Here is a 21,676-nt window from a genome sequence, read left to right on the forward strand (position 1 = left end):
GGTGAATAAGCCATGGTGCTGACAGACATAATTACATACAAAGTATATTATACAATATAAAATTCCAATGCTAAACACAATATATATATATATATATATATATATTTTGTGTTTAGCATTGGAATTTTATATTGTATCATTTTATATTGTAATATTTATTATACTGAGTTCGCCTATACGAACTTTTATAATTACTTTGTATGTAATTATGTCTGTCAGCACCATGGCTTATTCACCATGTTTTATGTATTATGTTTTTTGTTATCCTTTTGTTTCACCTCTCCTCCCTTTCACTTGCCCTTTAAGAGTTAATGATTATCATCTATATACAGGTGTTTTTAATGTGCTCAGTTATCAAGAGGGTATATATACCCATGGTATCATCATTAGTATAGCTTTATCCCCTGAGGAAGTTGCTTTATGCGAAGAAACACGTAGGGAAGTAGCTGGCACTGTCCTTTACTTATATTTACTTATATTTGTGCATTTGTGAGGAGTCTTGTCCTGCCCTGTTGCCGAGCCGTTTTCGTGTCTCATTCATCTTGGACTTTATCAAGGGAATCTGACCGCTGTGTCTATACCTTGTTACGTTGGAGGAAATATACTCTCGCGGGACTCCCATTCAGGGGGAGAACGGGTGCACGCGCATCCTTCAGGCATCCACGAGGGGAGAGTGTTGGACTCCCCATACAGCAGACATTCACGGAGGCTCGACCGGGTGATTGTCAAGACTTTATTCAATGCCTTTTATTTTAGTGCACATTGTAAGTGTCCTTGATTCACTTGCATGTTTATTTTAACCATTAAATTACAATATTATGCTATGGGAGCCGCGCTGTCTTCTTTTCGTTTATATATATATATATATATATATATATATATATATATATATATATATATATATATATATATATATAAACCATAATACTGAGTTAAGTTATGGTGAGTAAAAAAAGTGACAAAAACCCTCCACAGGAAAGCAAATATGCAAATATAACTGAGCATACAGTTATATATATACACACACATACACATTAGCAAACTGTATACAGAGAGTCTAAAATATCAAACAATACCTATTACTGTAGTATTTTTATGCATAAAAATATTAAAATATTGGCAAATGTGTTACTGTAATATAAAATTATTAATAATTAATTAATTAATTAATACTTGGCTGCATAATAAAGAAGGCATCAAATTCACATTCAAAGCTATTTACAGCCAATATAACAGTCAACCATAATAAAAATGTTATATTGAAACATATACAGTATTTAACATTAAAATACTGAAATATTGAAATATTACTTAGTTTCTTGTATATATAACTTGAAGAAAAGGAACAGATATACAGTAGGTCACGGAATAAGTCTAAAAACAAATGGATGGGTAGTCCGAATCATGAAAAAAGGGGTAATTGTGTATTCCCATACCAATTATATAAAAACGAGAAAAAAAAGTAAAATGAGAGAAATTAAAAGGGAGATATTTGAAAGATGTGCCACCATTATTCCATAACATTTTTCAAATCTATATCTATGTTCAAACCGTTGGGACAAAGGGATTTAAGTTTAAAAATCCATAGTATTTCTCTTTGCGATAAAGCTTTCACCCTCTCGCCCTCGTTTGAACATGATAGAATCTTGTGTATATCAGACACATGGGATTTCAATTATGGAACTTGTTAAACTATCTGGGGTTCAGTGGGTAGAACATCTTTTGAAATGTTGTCCTGTTTTAAATTGTTCCAATGTCTGCTCAAAATGTTCTTAATCCTAAATGTATTCTCTTCTAAAAGTGTAGCCCTTTTTCTGACACCTCCCAAAAGGACTACTGGTCACTGTACACAACCTGTGGCTCCAGGAGATCTGAGCCTCCGCTAGCTGGGAGCCTGGGGTAACTATTCTAGCGCAGCGCCTCCACTTACCCAGGATCCCTGTTATGCACGATTCCCCTGGGCAAGAAACATACCACCACAGTGCGTGCAACCAAGTTTTACTATGCAATCATACCTTATACTCTATATGACCTCACACATAACATATTCTTATACTATAATGTTAGTCTTGGCAGCAATACCTAACACCGTTATAACTGCTATGGTCCTTATACTATAGTGGCTCGGCCACACCTCTAGGGAATATTGTCCTGTACAATAGTGGCTCAGCCACGCTTTTATAGAGTATTGTCCTTGTATTGTATTACGTGGTATAGGCTCAGTCCTCTAGCCACTCGCTAGTGTCCCTAAAGAGTTTAGCCTAAGGCGGGATCAGCGCCTGATGACCGGTGTTGGCGCACTTGTTGTTACAATATACCTTTCGGTCACGGCGGTGACCAGTACCTCTTCACAAAGGATCCGATGCCTCCGACCCTTGACCTCCAGATGTCGCGGTGTCCAGCCGTCTGGTCCCAGATGACTGCAACCGGCCGCAACTCTGTGCTTTGTCCCTAACTAATGTATAGTAGGGTGACAAACACTTCCACTACAGGGCGTCCCTGCAGTACAGCAGCCTTCTGTGACTCAGGGGACGCTCCTATGGGCCTGAGGAGATAGCTGGCCTATGCAGGCGGGTCACGGACCCCCTGCACTCACACTACCTCCTTCAGCTCCGTCCAGATCTCCTCTGCCTAGCGTGGTCTCTCCCCCACGCTTCCCTTTCCTGCTCCCGTCATCCTAGCCTTCTGATTGGTTCTTTACATCAGGTGACTGCCCAGGAGCTCATGGGAGTTGTAGTTTCTCCACGGAGCCTCTCTGCCTTAATCTGCACAGACACACAGCTATTGCATCAGCCACTGCCTGTCTGACTCTGCTCTGGCACACTGCAACACTGTTGCAGACACTCCACAGGCCTCTCACTGAACAGAGTCAAACACCAACTGAACACACATATGAGGTTCCTACCACATCCTTACAAAAGGAACAGAGATATCTTGTCCTTTTGAAGTGAAACTTCTTTAGTGGCACCTAGGGAATTTTGATGGGGCAAATTTCGTTTAGGGTAAATAAAAAGCGTAACAGAAGTGACATCATTCCTTCTTAATGGTTGTGCATGCGCAGAAGCAGCCGCCGTGTACCGCACATGCGCAGAGGCGGCCATACACACACACCACTGTTATTAGACAAATTCCCAGTGAGTATAAATATAGAAGTGCAAATAGCAACATTTTTAGAAATGTACCAAATAAACAGGGTGTGTGTGCCAAACACACATGTTCTAAGTCAAACTTCTTTGGGTTTTGTCACAGAATTTGTTTTTTGATTTTTATGATTTACATTGAATGAAAGACTTTTGAGAGTCACAGCATTTAGATACATTACAGTCCAAAATATATGTATCTTACTTTAGTTATCATAAGTCAATTATGTCATGTATTCCAAGGGATAGTATGGAAATTTCAAAACAAAAAATAAATAAAATAAATTATACTCTCAAATCTCTTTCATTGAATTAAAAACATCACCATCACAAATACCATTTCTGTGACAAAACAGTGACAAAACACAAATAAGTTTCACTTACAATGCACGTGCTCAGTACACAACTGTTTTTTAGCCCTCACTTATTGTTTCAGGGCTAATGTCCTCTCAAGATTCCCTGCTTTATTCTTAGCTTCCACAATCTCTTCTCTAAACATAGTTCCTGTCTAAAAAGTGTTTCTCTAATATTAGTGACTGATCATTAAATGTATCCCTTGACGTACAGTTACGCCCAATCCCCCTTAATTGTCAGCACTGAATTTTAAAGATCCAATTATGAGTCCCTGCTGTTTTTCAGAACATAGTTATTACTATCAACCTTCTTAAAAAGGAGTATTAGCCTTATTTCCTTCAGTAAACAGGATGAAATCTAAGAAGTCTATTATATTTTTCTTGCAATTAGATGTGAAAGTAGATCTAATTGTTATTATTTAAGTATCTCAGAAAATGATAAAACATACTTTTATCTCCTTTCCAAATCAAAATAATGTCATCAATGTAGCGATGCCAGAGGACTAGGTTTTGTCTGTTGTTGTCCAAGGGTCTATCATTTGCACCAACTATATGACCCAATGCCTTGAAGTTGTTTATCAATGCTAATAAGTGTATAAGGAAATTATCAAAAAGACACCTTTTAACAAGAACATTTTACTTTAACACTGGAAATAATACCTACATTTAATAATGATGTTCTGCATATTAAATTGAGAAACCTCAATTTTTTACCTACATCAAGATAAGGACAATGTTATAGATACGTTCCATCATCTAATAGTGAATGACTGAGAAATTATCTAAAGGGAATTATACAAATAAAGACAGAATTTAACTCAGAGAGAATTTGTGGCTCTAGATGAGTTGAAGAAAAATTCGAATATTGAGATTAAGCCGACCGATAAGTGAGGGGGTACAGTGATAATGAGTATGGAGTTCTATTTAAAGAAGTGCAAAATGCATTTTGAGGATCCTAAAACATATTGTGTCCTTAAGAAAGATCGCACTTCAAACATTACTACCCATGGGGCTGGGGGAGGGGGACAGTAAAAGTTCCAGACTAGAAAGTTAATAGTTGAATACTATGGTTAGAATAATTATGAACAAATAGTGATTACAAAAGAATCAAATGAGGTGAACAGATTAATACAAGACAAAACATTTTTTTTGTATAATTGTGAAAAGTGTAACACTTGATTCCAGTCAGGTCCATCAGAATATAAAAATGGAAAGATGTTTCTTTTTTATGTATTGTGACGGAGTCACTGTACTTATGGACTAGAGAGCTAGTAGCTATGGGACTTTCCAGCGTATATGGAGTTAATTTCCCTTGGATAAGCTACCCTCAGGTGCAGCTAATCAGCCTGGTGTGAATGAACAAGGAAGTCTTTTAAAAACAGACACAGGAAGCTGCCATACTGAAAGTGATACAGAGAGAGTTTGGCTGTTTTCCCTCAGGGAAGGGGACAGAGGAGTTTCTCTGGGCTCAACGTGGGGCTGAGTTCCCCTAGAAAGGAAGGATGACAAGGCCGTGCTGAAACAGGGACGTCTGCTCCAAAAGGACTAAGATAACCAAAACCCTTATTATTGTATGCAGAGACTGTGTTACATTGTTGCATATGCCAGGGCATGTTTTAAGCTGGGAACCAGTATAGTTGGCCAACTGCCGCTAGAAAGGGCTGGAGTGAAGTCTAGTTAGTTTCCCTAACGGGAATAGGTGTTTATTTTTATTATTTGGTTTTCTTAAAAGGGACAGTGCACCTTGTGTTTATTTGTTTTGTTACTAATAAACCACTACAGTTAAAGTTTCATACCGTGTCTAGCGTCTTACTGACCCTGCCGCAAGGCCGTCCTGCCACAGTATCTAAAAGAAAAGCATTACTGTGATCATCTCTGTAATGTATAGTTTGCCTTTTTGTACCAACCGCATAAAACTTTCCCAATAAAAAATATATTTAAAAAGAAAGATCGCAATAAGGAATTCACTGGAATTAAAGGAATTTTAGATAAAAGTAAAAACTTAGAAATGATCAATAATGGAGAATATATTTTTTTATTTAGGAAATATCCAAAGATACCCATATTTAATTTCCACTGGGTAAACAAATAACCTTGGGTATCGAATCATTAACTCCTAATTTAATCGCTTATATTGGCCAGCTGCTGCACAATTATTTTATAAAGTTACAAACATACACTTAAAGATACAACGCTAGTTATAAATACTCGAAGGATTTGAAAGGGAAAAAGATTATATCTGGACAACCTGTGATGTGCCCTCCCTATACAGAAGTATAAATCACATGCAGGGATGAAAAGCAGTTGAACAAAAATGAATCAAAAGATAATAAAATGGAAATAGAATACATAATTTTTTTTATTGAACGTATCCAATTTATACTAGGTCACAACTATCATTTATTTCATGATACTTTCTTTATGGAGATCTCTATGCAAACATATTTATGGGAATAGAGTTTGTTTAGTGCAATCCTGGTCCTTTGGTGTCACGACATTTATTACATTTTTATTTGGAAAGATGAAAGTACTTTGAATGATTGTCTGAGATACTTAAATAATAACAATTTAAATCTATCTTTCACATCTAATTACAATAAAGAATCAATAGATGTCTTGGTTTTATTTTTGTTTTTATTTAATACATTTGATGTTTATTCTTTTAGTTATTAAAATTGATGTATTAGCCAGTCCATGGCTTTGTTTACATGTTTTTAGTGTATTAATGCAATTTGTATTAAGTGTTTAGGATTTTATTATCATGTATATAAAAGTATGCATTTCTAATAAGCTAGCGTCACAGCTGGTAATTGCTACTGATAGGTAGCATTTTAAGAGCTAATTACATCTTACATACATTTTGGCTGCACCTGATTTGTGCACTTTATCATTCTGATTGTTTTTGATTGATTTTCACTAGTGTCGCGTTATAAATTTGTGCCTTATTCATCCATTTAAAAGGAACAAGTGAAGTCTAAAAAAGGACAACATATATATGTTCCTTTTATAAGAGAACTAGCTGATATACCCGGCGTTGCCCGGGATGTAATGTTGTCGCTCCCCCTCTCTCTCTCCACACCCTTCCACTCTCTCCCCCCCTCTTCATAGCTCTGCACCCCCCCATTCAGAGATGCACTCCCCCCCCCCCGGTTCACATCTCCGCTCCCACCCCCCCCCCCCCAATTCAACACTTCATTTCCCGGTTTGAAGCTGGTGAAGGTAAGGCATTTGTGATGGGCATTTTGTCCTAGTAATGGGGGTGCACAGTGGGAGGTGGTAAGCGGGGTGCACAGCGGAGGTGGTGAGTCTGATGAATTGTTGACACAGTAATCGTGGTGCACAGTGGAGGCAGGGAGCGTGATTATAACTGGGCCATTGGATATAGCGGAGTGGGCGGGAAGGTGGGCATTTGTTCACAGTAAGTGTGGTGGAAAGCGGAGTCAGAAAGCGTGATAGCGGAGCGGGCGGGAAGTCGGGCATTTTGAGACAGTAAGCAATTGGGGAAATAACGGCCATTTTGTCATAGTAATGGGGGTGCACAGTGTAGGTGGTAAGCGGTGTGCACAGGGGAGGTGGTGAGCGTGATGAATTGTTGGAGGGGTTCAGCGGGGACATATGGGAGCGGACGGGAACGGGAATTTTGACACAGTAATCGTGGTGCACAGCGGAGGCGGTGAGCGTGCTTATTACTAGGCCATTGGACAGTAAGCGGGGATCGGGTGTATATAGAAGGGGTGGCGAGAGGATGATTGTTATTTGGTGATTTGTGAGGACTGCTGAGCGGAGGCGCGGTGGGGTGTAGTCGGTTATTGGATGCAAAACGGAGATGATGAGCATGATGTTGTCTGGCATATTTTTTAGGGGTAAGCGGGGACATAGAGGAGCGGCGGGAAGGTGGGGTGCAAAGCGGAGGCGTGATAGCGGAGCGGCCGGGAAGGCGGGCATTTTGAGACAATAAGCGGGGTATATAGCGGTGCCGGCGAGAGGGGGTGGGGTGTAGTCGGCCATTTGTCAGGCCTGCTGAGCGGAGGCACGGTGGGGTATGCACAGTGGAGGTCGTGATTTGTGAGGGGTGTACAGTGGTGGCGTGGACGGGTAAGAGGGTGGGTGGACAGCAGAGGTGGTTATATTGATGGTGTGTGATGTTGAAGGAGGTAGAGAGGTGGAGAGAGGGTTTGAAAGTGAGGTGTGTGATGATTGAGGCGGTGGAGAGGTAGTAAAGGGCGCAGGGAGAGAGAGGGTTGGAAAGTGGGTTAGACTTACCAAGGTCGGTGGGAGAGTCCGCAGGGGTGATCCCAGGGGGGTAGGGTGAGTCCGCAGGGAGAGAGTGTCAGAGGCTGTGCTGAGGGCTCAGTTTAGGCTTCAGAGTCTTGGGTGACAGTCTCAGGGGGTATGGTGAGTCTGCAGGGGTGAGAGTCTGTGGCAGTATGTGTGTGTCTGTGTGTGTGTGACAGTGGAGTATGTGTGTCCGTGATGTCAGCGTACCTCGTGGCCAATGAGAGGCATGGGGGGACGGACCATGGGCGGTCAGACCGACGGACCAATGAGATTAACCACATCTACTAAGAATCAAACACTTTTGAATTTTATATATATAGATACAATAGAGAGTCATTTACGGTTTAGAAAATTCTGAGCAGACATTGGAACATTTTAAAACATGACAATATTTTGAAAGATTTTCACCAACTAAACCATATATTGTTTTTACAAAAGCACCTAATTTAAAAATGAAATTTTCCCGAAGTGCACGAAGGAGTAATCATCACCCAATGGCAGAGAGTAATTGGTTGAATTCTAAGATCTAGGAGTTTTTAAAATGTGTTAAATGCAAGGTTTGTAAATTCGGACATACGAAAAAAGATGGTTTTGCATCAGAGGTAAGTCAGCAGAATAATGTATTGAAACAGACACAAAAATCCGACGTTTCGATCCCCAGAGGGATCTTCTTCCTGGGGGTGTGCAGACGGCACCTGATTGGACACGTTGTATTTGCTTACGACATTCTTAGTGTAAGATTATCTTATTGTAGCCAGGTCACCTGATGGCTACTATTCTGCCACTGTACTGGCAGTAAGCCGTGGTACAATCATGTTGCTAGTAGTCGATATGGGGTTTTCCCCCTCCAAGGAGCTGCACTTGAGTGACAGCGGGAGGTGGTGACAACTGGCCTGAGCATGACCAATCATGAGACAGACCTGGTGCCCTCCTCCTGGCTGTACTTAAGGGCAGTGTCGCCCCAAATTCGGGAGTGCCTCTACCTACTTGAGAGAGGCAGGTAACACAGCCAAGAGCCTGATTATAGGGCCTACTCTGGTCTTCTTCCCTCTGGGTGACAGCGAGTGTGTACCATACCTCTGCCCCTGATAGAGGGGCAGGGAAGAGCTGGGACTGCTGCAGGTTCCCTTGGCATGTAGTGAAGGTCCAGGGACTATCCTTCAGTGAGTAATGGACAGTTGTTGTATCAGGCAGAACCCTGCCGTGTACTGTGCTGCACAGAGAGAAACAATAAACCGTTCCTGTTATAATACCACGGGCCTGGTGTGTGATCTTACTGGGGGGAGAGGTAATCGGTTCTACCGTGGGAGATCATCTTCAGTTCCCTGGAGTCTACGGCAGATGGAGGCGCTGCACTGCTAAAGATATGTGGGTAATATACCCCAGAAACCTGATCCTGTCTCCCCACTACCATCGGCGGACGACTCAGCCCTCCTGTTTACCAGTAAGTATCATGCACCACACAAACCATGGCCAAATCTCTGACTGGATGTGGGAAGCACCGTTACATTATCAAGAGCCAATCCCAAACCAATTTGGAAAATTAAGCTAAATTGAACCACTCCAAATCGGGCAACATTATTCTACTGTTTTCTTTGACATTTATTGTTTGCCAAAGATGACTAGGGGAGAGAGGGGAGATGCACAAAATGTACCTTATTTTGGGTGAGATCTTGACAGAGACCTAAAATGTGAGAGTCCACTGGGCTGTTTTTTCACTCCATAAAAAGTTTATGAAACTTTTATTTAAAATGTTAATATCTCTGTTTAGCAATATAGGCAGCATTTACATGACATAAGAGATTCTTTTAAAATGGTATCCTCAACGCACGGGACACTGTGACTATAAAGAAAGCTAACCTTGATCCAGTTTCATACATGTAGATAGGGTGATAATCCAAATTCCAAAGCATTTATTAAAACATTACCCCCATACCCAAGCATAGTTGAAAACATCAAAATCCGGCGTGTGAGTTAGCTGGCATGTGTAGCTGTGTGATTGTTTGAGGATATCTAGATGTCTGCGTTGTTGGATGTCTGACTAGTAAAAAAAGATATCTTTCTCTGGGCTGTACCAGATGGATCAAAGCAAGAGAGCAACTTGACCTAGCAGTTTTTGCTGCAGTAATGGAGGACAGACTGCTGCACCCTGAGCTATGAGTCACAAGATCAGTTAGAGAATAGCAAGACATTAAAAATGTTATGGTGGGTAAAAATAAAAGTGATAAAAGCCCTCCACCTTTACAGCAAATAAAAATATCACTTGTGTGGGTACATTTGAATGTCTAAGACAGGGTTGCAGACATGTCTGATACATGCGAATGTACCCATAAGTGGTATTTTTATTTGCTGTACAGAGAATACCAACATGTAGAAAACAGATATATGAATTCTAAGCTAATTCTTTAGATGAACACTAGATGGTAGTAAAACATTAAAGACAAATAAGTACCTGTGACTACAGGATACTCCCCACCTGATATTTGTAAAATAGCACTATTTCTTATGATGGGTTAAATAAACAACATAACATATTACTGTATACACAAGTGGAACTGTCTCCATTACTCATGCATCCTTATCTTCATAAGACATAACTAGCACAGTCTCAGTGATGGGTCTGATTAATATTTTCACCGTCCCTTGTCTTGACACATTTACTTTGACCGTACAAACCTTCCCATCTCTCCTGGGCCTTTGGCCACTAGTTCCGCTCGACATGTTTGTCTTTGAATAGTACAAGATCATCTACTCAAATGTCCGATCTGTAGACTGCCATTTACAGCGACTTTGAACCGTTGGGAGAAACTCACGCCTTCACTAATCCCAAAACACATTGGCGAGGCTTTGCATTTCTCCATTGACATTTGTAGAGGTATTTAGGGTTAAAACTCTCCAGGTGGTGCTGAGGAAACGCAGTGGAGGATGATTCTCTTTGTTAAAGTTCAAGTGTGTGGAACCTGCAACTGTTCAAGAGCTTGTAGCGAATCTTTTCACATTTGCCATTTGTAGGGGATGCATGCAGGGATAACAGGAGACAGTTTGGGGAAGAATAAATGTAGGCTTTTATTTCGCCAAAATGTAATAAACAAAAACATAGGCTTTTCATCATTCCAGATGCAACAAAAACAGGGCAGCAAAATCAAAAAAGGGAAAGCCCCTTACCAGTATACCACCCCCAAAGTCTCAGCAGTACCTTAAAGCAGGTGGCCCTTCAGGTGGTATCGAGGTGTCTTGATGGGTCCAGCTTCTGGCAGGTTCCTTGGTCCTGTGTCCAGGAAAAGAGGTCTGGTCCCCTTCTGTTTTATTTTCAATGCCCAGTCCTTCGGTGCCCTCAAGACCTCTTTCCCCTTGTCAGCATCCTTGTGTACCGAGGAAAATATTTTTCCTGTGTCTCTCATGACACTCTTTCACAGAGCTCTCATTAGGCAGGTGGAGTCTAGTCAATTGCCTGGCTGCACTTAACCAGCTCCCTGCTGGATTTAGAGGACATTTCTTCAACAGGGATAAGTCCCTGTTACAGGTTGCAGTACATCTGCATAGTTTTTGTACATCTGCTAATTTTTGTTAACTATTTGTATACTAAGCAAATATATGTGTATAGAGAGACAGTATGGCGTCTCTCTTGTTCAGGATTTGAAACCTTTCCTATCTTCAAATTGTTAGCAATCATTGATTCAGGTGAAATAAACAATAATCCCTAGAAAAACTAGACAAGTAGTGTGAAAATTAGTGGTAAATGCAAAATGAGTGGAAAGCGCATAAAATGTACATACAAATGTTACAGCTACCAAATGTTTTGAAGGCTCAAGTGGAAGAAACCAGAAATATGTTGAAAGAACAGTAAACAACTGCTGGAATTTCTTTTTAATTAAAGGAGCAATCCATGCAATAGCCTACATGTATTGTTTGTTTAAATGTATCATTTCTGTGGTATTAGATAATACTGAATTTTATTTATTCAACTCTTAATGCCATTGTTGAGTTTTAATATAATGAGCATCCTTTGAGTCCTATAACAGGCTTTAACACGCTTCCCCAGCAGTGCAAGATATTTGCAACACTTTCCAGTTTTGATCATTTGTTGGCAATATTCCCAGCAGTTTGAGCTGCAAACTGTAATAATAGATAATATTACCTTAGTAATATAAGAATACATTGTAGCTGCTGAGATACTGTACACTGACTGAAGGATTGATTTGAAACTGAAAGGCAGCAATTTAGTGAACCCTGGGAAGCAGGATCTTTGCTGATCGATCACGGGAGAGCGAAACGATTGGCTGCTTAGGTAATTAGTTTTCCATAAAAGTAATCAAAATCTTTATATAATTTTAAAAAATTAAAAATGAGATTTTTTTTTAACGTCTCCTTAGTCATGTTTTATTTAACTATTTTTTTATTTTAAATGCAATGGGTTGCTGAGCCGTCTGGCAGCAAAAGGGTTAAAAGAATACCTATGGTTGGTGCTTTCAGTAGTCCTTTAATGCCTTTTTTGTATTCCTGACCTATATGTGGTTTTCTACAGATCTGTACAAACTGGGACGATTAGTAATATGCACATATATGACCGAGATGGCAACCTCTAAGGACCAACATCAGCAAGATTTGGACAAGATCATGAACCAAAAAAAGTAATATTAATGAAAAAGTATTCATTAAAAAAAATGTTTTATCAATGACGCTATTAAAGAGGATGAGATGCTTAATTGATGTTAATCATCAGTGAGACTGACTCCAAATTAGTGAGACACAAAAAATCAGTGAGAGTTGACAGATCTGCTGTTTGCACAAATACACAAATAAATACATACATACACTGGGTCCCCGACAGGGGGGGGGGGGGAGGGCAGCCGGCATTGGTGTCCCAGGCCCAGTGAGTCATGCTCCTTTCATTCGTCCTGGGCCACAAGAATTCTGTTGCGGCCCCTGTACATCCATACACACAAATACAGAAAAAAAAATACATAGTTCATCTATATTAGCGGTAGCCAACCTTTTCCCTTGGGCTTGCCTATACGTGGGCAGACATTTTTGGGCGGGCCACTACCCTACTTGACCCTCACTCAATTCCCCCATGCTCTAAGAATGTTGTTTTACCTTGAGAGGACCCCGCAGGCATGGAGAGAGCTGGCTGCCCGGGCCTATGGCAGGAGAGCTAAGGCTACGCTTATAGTGCCGGCGACGGCGACGTCAGGCTATGGTCGCTGGAAAAATCAAATTGAGATGACTGCCAGCGATCGCGACCAAGCCGTCGCGTCGCGCTTACTATAAGCGTTTTGTTTTGACGCAATGGAGCTGTCGCCGGCACTATAAGCGCAGCCTATGTCTGCGTCCACGCTGACGCTGAGTGCACTTGGCGCGTTTACTTCAGTAAATGGGAATCTGCACAGCCACGCTCACGCGGTGCGCTCGGGCACATACGCTCTCCCAAGCTCTGCTCTTGGGGATACAACGAAGTGACTTTGAAGCGTGCTCATCAGCAGTTAATGCACACAGAACACAGCCACAAACATTACACATAGAAATAGCCCCGATCCATGCCCCCACGCTCGCGCTTGCAAAATTAAGCAGGACAGACTGCGCTCATGCTTGGAGAGTTGGTGACGTCACCGCTCTAAACATGAGTGCACTCAGCGCTAGCCGCAGCCTAAGACTGGGGCCATGGTACCGCAGACCGTGCGGACGCAGCGAACAGACTGCCTTAAGGCAGTGATCGCGTCCATGCGGTGTGCGGCTGGAAGCGGGAGGGGGCGCGCGTTGCGCAAGAAATCAGTTCAATCTGATTTCTTGGCTCGACAGGCCGGTCACGTGAGCGGTTCGCCCAATGAGGGCGAACCAGCTCCGTAATGCCCCCCTGCACACCCCGTCCACCATGGCCAGGTAAGCGTCCGCTCACTGACCAGTCTCCGCACGCCTCTGCGCGGGCGAAGGCACCATGGCCTTAGTCTCCTGACTTGCGGGTGTCTAGCAGGTGGCTGGAGGATGGAGTTCCCATCAAGTGGCCCCGGAGGACACGGCTTGGACACACCCTGATATAATTGGAACATCAGTCCAAATAGATGAGATATTAAGTGAAATATACAGGAATGCAGGAACCACACTCAATATAGAAAATCAAACAGTGAGCATTTACTGATCAATACACACGCAATATTGTGTGTGGACATATATATATAAAATAAAGCAAGGAACAGCAGGCACTCCGTCAAAATAGTCTATATAGTGGGTGCAAATCCTGTAGAATATAATAGGCAATACGATACTGCGTTGAAATGAAATCAGAGGCAGCACTCCAATGGATAATCAAAAAATATATATTGTGAGTTACCAAGACACCATAACCGACGTTTCGGTCTGCAGACGGGACCTTTCTCAAGGTGATGCGACGCATCTGCGGACCGAAACGTCGGTTATGGTGTCTTGGTAACTCACAATATATATTTTTTGATTATCCATTGGAGTGCTGCCTCTGATTTCGTTTCAACGCGGTATCGTATTGCATATATATATATATGAAAAAATCATCTCAGTTGGCACACTGTAAACATAAGTAAGATGCTGATGCTAGCCCCATATGCACATGTAAAAAGTAGATTTTACCAGATTGGAGTCCGGAAAAAACGAGACAGCACACAGTCCAGTAGTTCCAATGAAGTTGTATTCAAAGTAACATGGCACCACCTCCAACGTTTCGGTCCACTCAACGTGACCTTCCTCAGGGACGTGCACGTCCCTGAGGAAGGTCACGTTGAGTGGACCGAAACGTTGGAGGTGGTGCCATGTTACTTTGAATACAACTTCATTGGAACTACTGGACTGTGTGCTGTCTCGTTTTTTCCGGACTCCAATCTGGTAAAATCTACTTTTTATATATATATATATATATATACAGTGGTCGACAAATCACCCAAAAATCTACTCGCCGAACAAAAAAAAAAGCTGTGTGTGCTGTGCACGCGCATAGTAAGTGAAACTTCTTTGACTTTTGTCACAGAAATTGTATTTGTGTTGGTGATGTTTTAATTAAAAATCAAAATCCAATTTCACTGACAAAACGCAAATAAATTTGACTTAGAATGCCCGTGCTCGGCACACATCCCCTGTATTAGTGCAAATAGCTAAGTGTGAATTCCTCGTGTGTGCGTGTGACTGAGTGTGTGCGTGTGACTGAGTGTGTGCGTGTGACTGAGTGTGTGCGAGTGACTGAGGGTGTGCGTGTGACTGAGAGTGTTCGTGTGACTGAGGGTGTGCGTGTGACTGAGAGTGTTCGTGTGACTGAGTGTACATGTGACTGTGACTGTGTGTGCGTGTGACTGTGAGTGTGACTGTGCGTGTGACTGAGAGTGTGCGTGTGACTGAGTGTGGATGTGACTGTGTGCGTGTGACTGTGCGTGTGACTGTGTGACTGTGTGCGTGTGACTGAGTGTGTGCGTGTGACTGAGTGCGTGCGTGTGACTGAGTGCGTGCGTGTGACTGAGTGCGTGCGTGTGACTGAGTGCGTGCGTGTGACTGAGTGCGTGCAAGCGTGTGACTGTGAGTGTGCGTGCGTGCGACTGTGTGCGCGTGACAGTGTGTGTGTCTGTGTGTGACACAGGGTGTGTGCGTGTGACAGTGTGTGTCTGAGTGCGCGTGTGTGTGACAAAGGGTGTGTTTGACTGTGTGTGACACAGGAGGTGAGTACGAGTATATATGAATGACGGATGGCAACGCTGGGCCCCTCCTGCATCTTGATCGGGTGCTCGGTGTAGCAGGAAGAACTCTCCCTGTGAAGTTGTCCTGGGATGACTCGGGCCCCCCCACTTCCCCAGGGTGGGGCGGCTCCTCGTCTTCCTCCTCGGCCCCCCTCAGCTCCTAGGTCTCCTCCACCTGCTCACCTCCCCTGCACGGGGGGTCCAGGGGGAGAAGCAGGATCCCTGCACGTCCGCCTCCCCCCAGATATCCAGCAGGGCGCGGGTCTCCATGTCAGACAGACATCCCGCCGGACAGGGGGTCGGTGACCGGCCCGGAGATCAGCTACAAGCAGGAGGCAGGCATGTGAAGCAGCGGCAGCGCAGGGAGGTCTCCAAGCCGTGGCGTCCGTAAGTGTCGCCATGACTACCGCATGCGCGGACGTGTGGGGGGGGGAATGGCGCCGCTGCCCGCCGCTTCTGCGCATGTGTGGCGTCCGGCAGCGTCGCCATGACTACTGCGCATGCGCGGCACAGGCCGCGCAGAGCTTGGCGGTGGCTGAATAGGTCCCCTTGCTGCCTGTACCCGAGTGAGATCAGCAGCGCATGCGCAGGGGGGCTCTGTGGAGTCTCCAGCCCGGCAGAGCGCGCGGCTGGGACAGAGAGCGGGTCTGGTCCCAGGAGCCGGTGCGGGTTGCCCCGGATGCCGCCCGTGCCCATCTCCACCTGAGGGAAATTGCGGCCATTAGGAGCGGCACCGGCGGCTATTGCCGCCGCCGCCGCCGCATATGTCGCGGCTGGGACAGAGAGCCCGGGGAGCCGCTGTACATTAGCAATGCACGTGGGGGGAATTGCGGCCATTAGGAGCGCCGCCGCCGCCGCCGCCGCCGCATCTGATTTGTGGAGCGGGTGTGATGTCAGTGTTGGGGTTGGGCTGAGCCAGAACACAGCCCGGCCTCAACTGCCAGCACTGACGTCACATCCGTTTCATTTCTGTCTCCACAATCCATTTTTGCCCCAGTTCGAATGAGGTGCCACTAAAGAAGTTTCACTTAAAAAATCTACCCCCGCCCCCAGACCCGCTTTTAAAAAAAATTAATACATTTCTAGTAAGAACAACATTCGTTTATTTATTGTATTACATTATACTACAATTAGTCCTTGTGTGTGTGTGTGTCCGTGTGTGTGTCCGTGTGTGTGCGCGTGTGTGTGTGTGTGTGTGTGTGTGTGTGTGTGTGTATGTGTGTGTGTGTGTGTGTGTAAATGTCGGATCTTGAAAAAAAAGCCAGATGTGAATGACCAGTTTCCTGCACCCCTTGACCAGTGTCTGGATGCCCCCGCTTCACAATATTTAAAGCAGCAATCCTGCCTGGGATCTTACCTGATCCGCAGTCCCTCAATGTCCAAGTACCCCCATTCCCGCAATGTTATACATTGGGGGGGAGGTGTTCCCTACCTGTCTTCTGTGTTACGGGGATTCCGATGTCTTCTGTGTGAAGCTCGAAAGTTAGATCTGGAAGAAAGCAGTATAGGTTATTTTGGTTAAGATATATAGCGTAAATAAGATATCCAGGTCCAGAGTGTGAGACAGTGAAAGTGTGGGTGAGAGAAAGAGAGAGACTGAGAGACAAAGACGCACACAGAGAGAGAGAGAGAGAGAGAGACAGAGAGAGACAGAGAGAGACAGCGAGCGCTACACAGAGAGAGAGAGATCGCGACACACAGAGAGAGAGAGCGACACACAGAGAGAGAGAGCGACACACAGAGAGAGAGAGAACGACACACAGAGAGAGAGAGAACGACACACACACAGAGAGAGAGAGAGAGCGACACACACAGAGAGAGAGAGCGACACACACACAGAGAGAGAGCGACACACACACACACAGAGAGAGAGCGACACACACACACAGAGAGAGAGCGACACACACAGAGAGCGAGAGACACACACAGAGAGCGAGAGAGCGACACACACAGAGAGAGAGAGTGACACACAGAGAGAGTGACACACAGAGAGAGAGAGAGAGAGAGACACACACAGAGAGAGACACACAGAGAGAGAGAGACACACACAGTGAGAGAGAGAGCGACACACACAGAGAGCGACACACACAGAGAGAGCGACACACACAGAGAGAGCGACACACACAGAGAGAGCGACACACACAGAGAGAGCGACACACAGAGAGAGAGCGACACACAGAGAGAGAGCGACACACAGAGAGAGAGCGACACACAGAGAGAGCGACACACAGAGAGAGCGACACACAGAGAGAGAGAGACACAGAGAGAGAGCGACACACAGAGAGAGCGACACACAGAGAGAGAGAGACACACAGAGAGAGCGACACACAGAGAGAGAGAGACACAGAGAGAGAGCGACACACAGAGAGAGAGAGAGAGCGACACAGAGAGAGAGAGCGACACAGAGAGAGAGAGAGCGACACAGAGAGAGAGACAAAAACAGAGAGAGAGACAAAAACAGAGAGAGAGAGACAAAAACAGAGAGAGAGAGACAAAGACAGAGAGATGGTGAGAGACAAAGACAGAGAGAGGGTGAGAGACAAATACAGAGAGAGGGTGAGAGACAAGGACAGAGAGAGGGTGAGGGATAGAGTGAGAGTGACAGAGAGAGTCAACCAGTCAGTCATCACAAACACACACACACTCTCTCTCACACACACACAATCTCTCTCACACACACTCTCACACTCTCTCTCTCAAACACACACTCTCTCTCTCACACACACACACACACACACTATCTCTCATACACACACACTCACACACACACACACTCTCTCTCTCACACACACACTCTCTCTCTCACACACACTCTCTCTCTCACACACACACTCACACACTCTCTCTCTCTCACACACACACACACACACACACACACACACACACTCTCTCTCACTCACACTCTCTCTCTCTCACACACACACACACTCTCTCACACACACACTCTCTCTCTCTCACACACACACTCTCTCTCTCTCACACACACACACTCTCTCTCTCACACACACACACTCTCTCTCTCTCACACACACACTCTCTCTCTCTCACACACACTCACGCTCTCTCTCACACACTCACTCTCTCTCTCACACAGACTCACACACTCACTCTCTCTCACACACACCTCCCTGTGCACTCGCTCTGCCTCTCCTGGGTCTCTCACCCCCGCCTCACTCCTCCGCTCCCACATTCCTCTCTGCTCAGGGCCTCTGACACCGCTCGTTACCTCCCAGAGTCCTCTCTGCTCCCCGGTGTCCGGGCTGACGGGTTTGTAGTCCACGGATCCGCGGCGGGGAGGCAGTACTGGCCTGGTCCCCGGGTGCGGCTCCATGTCCCGGTGCCTCGCGTGCTCTCGCTCGCTCTCTGAACCATCTGAGACAGCGGAGACGCGCACCGGCACGGAGAGAGTGACCAATCACCGCGCGAACCAGCGGCCAATCCGCGCAGAGCAGGGAGCACACCAATGACAGCTCGAAGAAGGGGAGACAGTGGAAAATCCGAGCAGTGGTGGGACCAGGGGGAGGGAACCCACCAATCACAACGCGGGGCACGGCGTGGGCATGCAATGCGAGGTGGCGATTGGCTGGGAGCGCAAAACTTGGCACACAACGCCGGCAGGCAATCAGCGGACGAGTACGTGTGCAGAGAGCAAGGCAGGGCCCGGAACTGAAAAAGGGAAGGAGCCACCGGATAACAAAGCGAAGAGCAGCAGACAATCAGTGGCGAGCAGGAGCCTCAACCACTCACAAAGGTGACCGCTTGTTAGGGGCGGGCTCATATAGAGCCTGGCCGCGCGCCCACAAAGCCTGGGAGCGCGCGCCAATCAGCAGTCAGGTAGGGGAGTTTTGTTTTGTTTTTTTCAGCGCGAGCAGGAAAAATTAAAAAAAAAACATGTGTGCTGCTTGGGCCAATAGGAGCTCGCCACGATGTTAAATCCACTCGCCCTGGGCGTGCAGATGTATAGAATTGTCGAACACTATATATATATATATATATATATACATGTAGAGGTATCAGTACCGTGTTAGCCGAGCTTCAATAATCAAAAAATAAATAGATGATACCGTTCTGTGGCTAACGAAATGCTTTTATTTGTGCGAGCTTTCGAGATACACTGATCTCTTCTTCCGGCGATGTTACAATGAATGAAGCAAGGATTACTTAAAAACAGTGATTCTTGGAATGTTATCTGTGCTGGTCCTTCCCCTGGTGTGGATGAGATTTATGGCTGGAGGTGTCAAAGGGTAACTGAAAGCAAGTGAAGAAAGAGTGTGTGTGTGTATCAGTGTGAATAAAAATGAATGGAGAGCCCACAGTATAAACAGTGCTCTACACAAGGTGTGTGTGGAGTGAGAGGGGATATAAATGGTGTGGGTGGGTGTGGAAATGTGAGAGTTTGTAGCACAACTAAAAGTGTGTGTGGATACTATGTGGTCCCTATTGGTGTATAGGGATGGAAAAATAAGGAGTATTAGTATGTGTGAGAGACAGCTGTGTGTGCATACATATAGCATAGTATGTACATACATGGCCTTTAGCGCTCATGGGAAGAGAGTTTGCTAGTGTCAGTAATGACTCATAAAATTTCGATCTCTGTTTAGGCCACTGCTAAGTGTCCCGAACAGTTGCATAAATTTGTATTCATGCAACCGTCTCTCTTTCGGGGTTTTAAGATTACCTTTGAGTATGGCAACCCTCAGATCGTTCATCTTATGGCCAGAGTCAGAGAAATGTTCGCCAACAGGACGGAACAAGAGACAGTCCTGTTGGCGAACACACAGCTGTCTCTCACACATACTAATACTCCTTATTTTTCCATCCCTCTACACCAATAGGGACCACATAGTATCCACACACACTTTTAGTTGTGCTACAAACTCTCACATTTCCACACCCACCCACACCATTTATATCCCCTCTCACTCCACACACACCTTGTGTAGAGCACTGTTTATACTGTGGGCTCTCCATTCATTTTTATTCACACTGATACACACACACACTCTTTCTTCACTTGCTTTCAGTTACCCTTTGACACCTCCAGCCATAAATCTAGTCCACACCGGGGGAAGGACCAGCACAGATAACATTCCAAGAGACACTGTTTTTAAGTAATCCTTGCTTCATTCATTGTAACATCGCCGGAAGAAGAGATCAGTGTATCTCGAAAGCTCGCACAAATAAAAGCATTTCGTTAGCCACAGAACGGTATCATCTATTTATTTTTTGATTATATATATATATATATAATATATATATAATATATATATATATATATATATATATATATATATATATATATATATATATATATATATATCAACCATGGATGTAGAGTCACTTTATACAAACATTCCCCACGAGGATGGGATTTCAGCCTGCAGATACTTTCTGGGACCGCAGGAGCCACTCACAGAGACAGTGACTAAATGCATCGAATTTATTCTGACCCATAACTACTTCACATTTGGAAATGACACATACCTCCAGACAACCGGGACCCCTATGGGTACTCGGATGGCGCCACAGTATGCCAATCTGTTCTGCGCAAAACTGGAAAGTGACTTTCTTTCCACTTGTCACTTGAAACCCCTTACATACCTTCGCTACATCGATGACATCCTCCTGATTTGGACCTCTGGCGAACAGGACCTCCTACAGTTCTTTGACAACTTCAATACGTTCCACCCGACCATCAACCTCAAACTCACCCATTCCCCAGATGAAGTACATTTCCTAGACACCACCATTACTATAAAGAACAACCAGCTACAGACTTCTGTATACCGCAAACCTACAGACGGAGCCAGCTATTTGAGGACAACAGCTTCCACCCGACACACACCAAACATGCAACCATCTACAGTCAAGCCATACGCTACAACCGGATATGCTCCGACACTGCAGACAGAGACCAGCGGATTAAAGCCTTGAGATCAGATTTTATAAACCGTGGATATAACCACAGAATTGTAGACCAGCAAATTCACAAAGTCACCAGAATACCAAGAAGTGATCTCCTTGAATACAAACAGAAGGAGACAAGCGACAGGGTTCCTTTGGTGGTCACATATAACCCACACCTAGGAGCCCTATGCAAGATCGCCAGGGAACTACAACCCATCCTCCAGGAAGATACAAGACTGCAACAGGTCTTCCCTGAAGCACCCTTATTATCATACAGACAACCTCATAATCTCAAGAATATTATGGT

Source organism: Ascaphus truei, chromosome 5 (assembly GCF_040206685.1).
Source record: "Ascaphus truei isolate aAscTru1 chromosome 5, aAscTru1.hap1, whole genome shotgun sequence".
Taxonomy (NCBI): Eukaryota; Metazoa; Chordata; class Amphibia; order Anura; family Ascaphidae; genus Ascaphus; species Ascaphus truei.